The following is a 6,642-nucleotide window of genomic DNA, read 5'->3' on the forward strand; positions in this document are numbered from 1 at the left end:
TCTCTCTCTCTTTCTTTCTTTTTCTTGACAGGGTCTCACTGTTGCCCAGGCTGGAGTGCAGTGGCATGATCAGAGTTCACTGCAGCCTCTGCCTCCCAGGCTCAAGTGATCCTCCCACCTCAGCCCCTCAAGTAGCTGGGACTACAGGTGCACACCACCAGGCCCAGCTAATTTTTGAATTTTTTGTGGAGACGGGCTTTTGCCACATTGCCCAGGCTAGTCTGTAACTCTTGGGATCAAGCAATTTGCCCACCTCAGATTCCCAAAGTGCTGGGAGTACAGGTGTGCATCACGGAGCCTGGCCATAATCTCCCTTTCTTAAAGTCAAGCTGGCCAGGTGTGGTGGCTCACACCTGTAATCCCAGCACTTTGGGAGGCCGAGGCGGGTGGATCACCTGAGGTCAGGAATTCGAGACCAGCATGGTCAACATGGTAAAACCCCATCTCTACTACTAATAAAAAATTAGCCAGGTATGGCGGCACTTGCCTGTATTCCCAGCTACTCAGGAGGCTAAGGCAGGAGAATCTCTTGAACCCAGGAAATGGGAGTTGCAGTGAGCCAAGATTGTGCCACCGCACTCCAGCCTGGGTGACAGAAAGAGACTCTGTCTCAAAAAAAAAAAAAGTCAACCTGGCAATAAGGCATAACCTAATCACAGGAGTGATGTGCCATCGTTTTCATGAGTCCCACCCATACCCAAGCGGAGGGGAATCTATAGGGCGTGTGCTTCTGGGGGTGGGAATCTTGGGGGCCATCTCAGAATTCCACCTACCACACAATGTATGGACATGCTATTCACTGAGACTGTAGCATTCTCCCAGCTATAGCAAGGGCTTCCCGGACCACTCATTTTGAGAACTTCATGCTCATTCTTGGTTACAAAAATATGTACATTATTATAAAATCTGCTTAAAGGGGTGCCTTTGGGCTGCTGCGTTGTAGCTATGTTATTGACATCATAGAATATTCCTGTTTCAGCTCATCACAGCAAAGATTTGTAATATAAGCTGGGTCCTATTTGTTCATTGCAAATTTTGATAGCCTGATTTGGGGGGAGATGGGTCTTTCCAGTAAAAACTGAAAAACATGCTAGGCAAATCCTAAAAGAGCTGTAATGCTAGCCTGATTCTTTTTAAAGAATCAATCGCCGAAGAGAAACCAGTCACCAAAAATACCGGACTGTATGATTCCACTTATATAAGATAATGTAGAGTAGTCAAATTCACAGAAACAAAATGTAGAATATTGTTTGTCAGGAGTTGGTCGGGGGAGTGGGGAGTTGTTGTTTAAGGGGTACAGAGTTTCAGTTTTGCAAGATGAAAAAGTTTTGGAGATCCTATTTCATGACAACGTAAATATACTTAACACTACTAAATTATACACTTAACAATGGTTAAGGTAGTAAATATTATGTTATGTGGGTTTTCTTCGGCACAGTTAAAAATAAAAAGGGGCTGGACATGGTGGCTCACACCTGTAATCTTAACACTTTGGGAGGCTGAGCAGGTGGATTGCTTGAGTCCAGGAATTTGAAACCAGCCTGGACAACATGGTGAAACCCTGTCTGTATTAAAAATACAAAAAAATTAGCCAGGTATGGTGGTGCATGCCCGTGGTCCCAACTACTCAGGAGGCTAAGGTGGGAGGATTGCTTAAGCCTGGGAGGCAGAGGTTGCAGTGAGCTGAGATTGAACCACTGCACCCCCGCCACGGTGACAGAGCAAGACCCTGTCTCAAAAAAAGGTGGAGGTGGAGAGGGGAGGAGGGAAAAAAAGGAAAAGAAACATTCATGAAAGCTTTATGTGATCTGAAGTATGAAAGAGCTCTTCGGAGCAGCCTCAGGACCAGGAAAAGTTAGTAGAGTTGTAGCAGATGTGGTGCATTTGCTCTCTTGACATCCATCCCCCCACTCTTTCTCTACACCTTCCTCTACTGCAGAGTCTAGAGTGCTAAAATCTGCACTTACCAGACCCTCTTGGAGCTAGGGTTCTGGTTGTGAATTCAAGTCTATCAACTAGATGCTCTTTCAGATGATTTGGAAGGTGGTGCAAGACGGAGGCCATGTCCCATTGACAAGCATGATTGTAGGGCCAGTGAGTTTCTGCAGCAATCTTCCAGTGTCCAACACTAGCCTAATGAGTGTCAGTTGGCAGTTGCAGCAACAGCATGAGTGCCTTCCTAATCCCTGGGTCCCCGCTAAAGCAGCATGCTCTTGAAGTCACCAGTCCCCATAGAGCCTTCTAATTCCCACCTTCCTGATTGAGGTAGAGGTAGAGTCGCTCCCCTAACAGGCAAGTAGTCTGTGCTGTTACTCTGATAGTCATTCTTAGGGGGCCATCCCAAAGCCTCATCTTCCCTTCTATACACCAATTTTGCAAATACTCAGTTGCAATAGACTGAATGTTTTTGTCCCCCAAAATTCTGATGTTGAAATCCTAGCCCCTAAGATGATTGTATTAGGAGGTAGGGCCTTTGAGAGGTAACTAGGTCATGAGGGTGAAACCCTCATGAATGGGATTTGTGCCCCTATAAAAAGGGACCCCAGAGGGCTACCTTGCCCTTTCTGCCATGTGAGGACAAAGTGAGAAAACAGCATCTATGAACCAGGAAGTGGGCCCTCACCAGACACTGATTCTGCTGGAGCCTTGATCTTGGACTTCCCAGCCTCTGGAAGGGTGAGAAATCAATTTCTATTGTTTGTAAGGTACCTTGTTTATGATGTTTTGTTATAGCAGCCTGAACGGACTAAAACATGATCACCAGAATTAAATCCCTTTCTGCTTAAAATAACTGGAGTGATTTCTTTTTCCTGCAACTGGACCCCGAGTGTTGGTCATACATGATGAGACTCTATTTGCAATTTGATCATTCAATATTGCAGGGTTTTGGGGGCATCTGATAGAGATCGGCATTGCTGACTTTTTCCAGGGCTGTGCTGCCTCTCTTACGTGGGGCCTCACCCCCCCAGCTGGACCTTACCATAGTTGGGCAATGATCTCTTTCTCTCCTTTCTCTTCCATGGCTATTTGAAAACGATTTCCCTCTGCTCAAGCTCCCTACCTCATTGTAGCAGACCCTAGGGCTGTCTGCTCAAGATATACCTCCACCTCTTTTCAGCTAACAGAACCCAGTTTTGTTTGGGTATTAGGCAAAAATCTTTTAACTTCAGGTAATACTCTCTGTGATGGGATTGTGACCCAGTTCTGGCTAATAAGGGGAAGTCTCCTGGGAGTCTCCTGAAGAGAATTTTTCTTCCTTTATAATAAAAAGGAAAAATAAAAAGCAGTGAGGAGAAGTTTTCTCACCACCTGACTGTCCATGGCTTCCTATCCTAAACAGGCACTTGATGCCTGGAGCAGCAGCAGCAATCTTCACACCACGAGGTGACAAGCATAGGGAGAAATAGCTAAGGATGGCACAGCAGAGTGGCTGACAGAGCTGAGGCCTCAATGCAACCAATGAACCGTGGACAAGCCGTGGAACTGTCTACCTCCAGACTTCTTGCTAGCTAAGCAGTAGAGGTTTAAGCCACTGTTAGTTGGGTGTTTGGTTACCTGAAGTCAAAATCCCTCCTAAATAATACGTCTAACCCATTCCTGATAACTCTCCAGATGCCCTTGCTTTTGACTCTACAAAGAAAATGGAGTCCCTTTCCTGTCCTCCACCCCACCAACACACAAGCTTTCTCCCTTCCCTCTTGTCTCATGGCAAGCCTCTGATCTGCAGTTAATCTCCTTTGCTCTGGACGCCACCTCCTCCGTGATGTAGGGACCTCAGCCCAGCAGTCAGCTCCTTTCTCTCCCACATCTTCCATCTCAGATTCTCCAGCAGCATCTTCTCAACTGTGGTCTTGAGTCAGCAACCCAGGCTATGTGTATAAGATTGAATGAACATGTCACCTCCTCATCACCGGATAACTGCTTCTAAAGGGCCCCTTTCGAGTGCCCTGGATGAGCCTCTAGGAGATGAAAGAAGCAAGAGTCTAAGGGTTTTGAACCGTCTTCTGTCTCCAGAGTAAGCGGTTGCCGGGACCATGTGTGTTCACTATGGGTGCTCAGGCCACAATCAACGCCTGCCTTCCACTGCAAGGGCTGTGTCCCTTCTGCTTTTTCTCCTCATTTTTATTGAGGGCATATTTCCTTTATCTTTAAAGCGTTTATAGCTTTGTCCCTCTGCCTCGTTTTAGTACATTCTGTTGTTATGATTTATGCTGCTTTTACTGGCTCTTTACCCTCAGCACATAAACATGTTTAAGTTTTCCACGTCTTAAAAAAAATAAAATAAAATAAAAAACCCTTCCTTGACCCTGTGTTCTCATCTAGTTTCTGCATTCTCTCCCTCTCTCCCCGCCCCTCTCTCTCTCTGCCCTCTTCATTGTCAGCTCTTTAGAAGTCATCTGAACTCGCAATATTTTCTCCCATCCCACTCATTCCTTAACTCTACCGGCCAACTCGCCTCTCCAAGAACCAGTAACTCAGCCCAGCTTTGCTTAGCACAATGGGGGGTTTTATTGGCAGGATGCTGGGAATACCTCAGGGCTGTGGGAAGAGAAGATGGGAAGAGGTGCAGCTGGGCCACCAGGATCCCCCGAGACTTTTTTCTTGTGGCCCCCACACTCTCTTTTCTCTGAGCTTCTCTGTTTGGAGTGATGGCATTCTTTCCTCCATGCGACTCCTAGCTTCTCCAGAGCCTTCTATCATGTGGCTCCCACCCCCAGGGAAGGTTCAACTTGTTGGCCTTCATTAGTTCCAGTTTGAAAATCCCAGGGAAGTGTTCTGATTGGCCCACTGTGGGTCAGGTGTCTTCTCATGGATCAATCAGCCATGGCCACAGGAGTGAAAGTCACACAGCAGAGACAAAACCACAGCTGGCTTCCTCCCTACCAGCAGTGCTTCACTGCAACTACCCTCATCCACCTGGGGGCGCCCCACCCACACGGCTCAGGCCTGACCTCTTCGTGTGCCCCTGCTGCTTCCGATTGCTGCTATCTGTGTGAAGCCGTGAAGTGCTACTGCTTGTGTGTACAACAGAGCAGCAGGGCCAACTTCAACTGATGATGCTCAGGTGTATAAATACCGCAGCTTCCTCAACCTCCGAAGTGGGCTAATGTGGTGGGCACAGAGATGAGCCCTCCAGGTTCCCCTCCAAGGAGAGATTCGTTGCCCCAGTTGAGCAGACAGCCTCCATCCAGCTGCCAAGAACCACCTCGCCCAGAGGCACTTCCTCCCCGGGGGTAGCCCACAGCCAATGACTGGTCATTTCATCCCACTCTAAGACAGCACTGGCAGGCCAGACGCACTTCAGCGTTCCCCACGATGGCTCCAGGCTTCAACAGGCCAGTTTTGCAATTCAACCCCTCCCTCTGCCCAACCCCACTTCCTCCTCCTCCTTCCACAGACATTCCTAATGACGATCTTGCATGCCAAACTCCATTTCAGTTTCTGCCTGTTGAGAACCTAGCCTGTGACAGAACTGAGCTCTGTGTTCCACACTGTCTCTCAGAGGTCCCCCTTGGGACTGAGCGCCAGTTGCCTGCAGTGGGAACTGGCTTGGTGACACTCCCTTTATTGCTGGCTTCTCTCTCCTGTCCCACACCCCCATTCCCAAACCCATATTTTCTGAGTCTCCTGAAATCTAAATCTGTTTGCTCTCAAGCCCTTCTCTTGAGATCTGCTTCTGGAACAACTCAGACTCAGACACCAGGGATTTCTTGCTGTTAAATCCAGATGACCCAAACTTTATCTGCACTGTGTACCACTGTGACCATGAGCGCTTTTTGAAACACTTTCCTCCCTCAACTCCCTGAAACACTTTTCTGCTTCCCCTCTGGCCATTCCTTCTTCCCCTGCCCACTTCCAGGGTTGACAGCCTGGCTTGTTCTTGCAGCCAACGCAGCTGAGAGGACCTCAGTCATTCCTCTGGAGCTGACTGCCACTACACAGGAATGACCCACACCATCCATTTCCTACCCAGATCTCTCTCTCTATCTCTGTGTTGAACTCTGGACTCATATATCCAACTAGCTCCCACCATCTCTACGTGGATGTCCCACAGACACTTCAAATCATCATGGCAGGACTGAGCTCCTCACCATTTTCCTAAGCTGGCTTCTCCTGCTATACTCCTTTCTGTACTCTCCTCCTACATTCCCCATCTCAGCAAATGGCATCACTGTCCCCAAAGCCAGCTATTCTGAGAGTCACCCAGCCTCCTACAAGTAAGTCTCCCTGCTCCCAGGATGTGCCATCCGCTAGCCACGTAACCTTGAATAACTCATGAAACCTCTCTCAGCCTCAGTTTCTGCATCTGTAAAATGGTCTGTTAATAATAGTACCAGGTCGGGTGCGGGGCTCATGCCTATAACTCCAGCAATTTGAGAGGCCAAGGCAGGTGGATCACTTGAGGTTAGGAGTTCGAGACCAGCCTAGCCAACATGGTGAAACCCTGTCTCTACTAAAACACAAAAATTAGCCAGGCATGGTGGCGAGCACCTGTAATCCCAGCTACTCGGGAGGCTGAGGCAAGAGAATCATTTGAACCTGAGAGGTGGAGGTTTCAGTGAGCTAAGATTGTGCCACTGCACTCCAGCCTGGGCAACAAAGCGAGACTCCTTCTCAAAAACATAAAAAATAATAGTACCT

At 48.1% G+C, this 6,642-nt stretch overlaps 1 non-coding gene across 1 annotated transcript; it reads right to left on the minus strand.

Annotated features, from left to right (window-relative positions):
• Positions 1-1,058: 1,058 nt before the first annotated feature.
• Positions 1,059-1,121, minus strand: LOC129025532 (U7 small nuclear RNA). The gene has a single exon (XR_008497282.1). It is a non-coding gene; the product is annotated as a U7 small nuclear RNA (small nuclear RNA).
• Positions 1,122-6,642: the final 5,521 nt, after the last annotated feature.

This window comes from Pongo pygmaeus, chromosome X (genome assembly GCF_028885625.2).
Source record: "Pongo pygmaeus isolate AG05252 chromosome X, NHGRI_mPonPyg2-v2.0_pri, whole genome shotgun sequence".
NCBI classification, from domain to species: domain Eukaryota; kingdom Metazoa; phylum Chordata; class Mammalia; order Primates; family Hominidae; genus Pongo; species Pongo pygmaeus.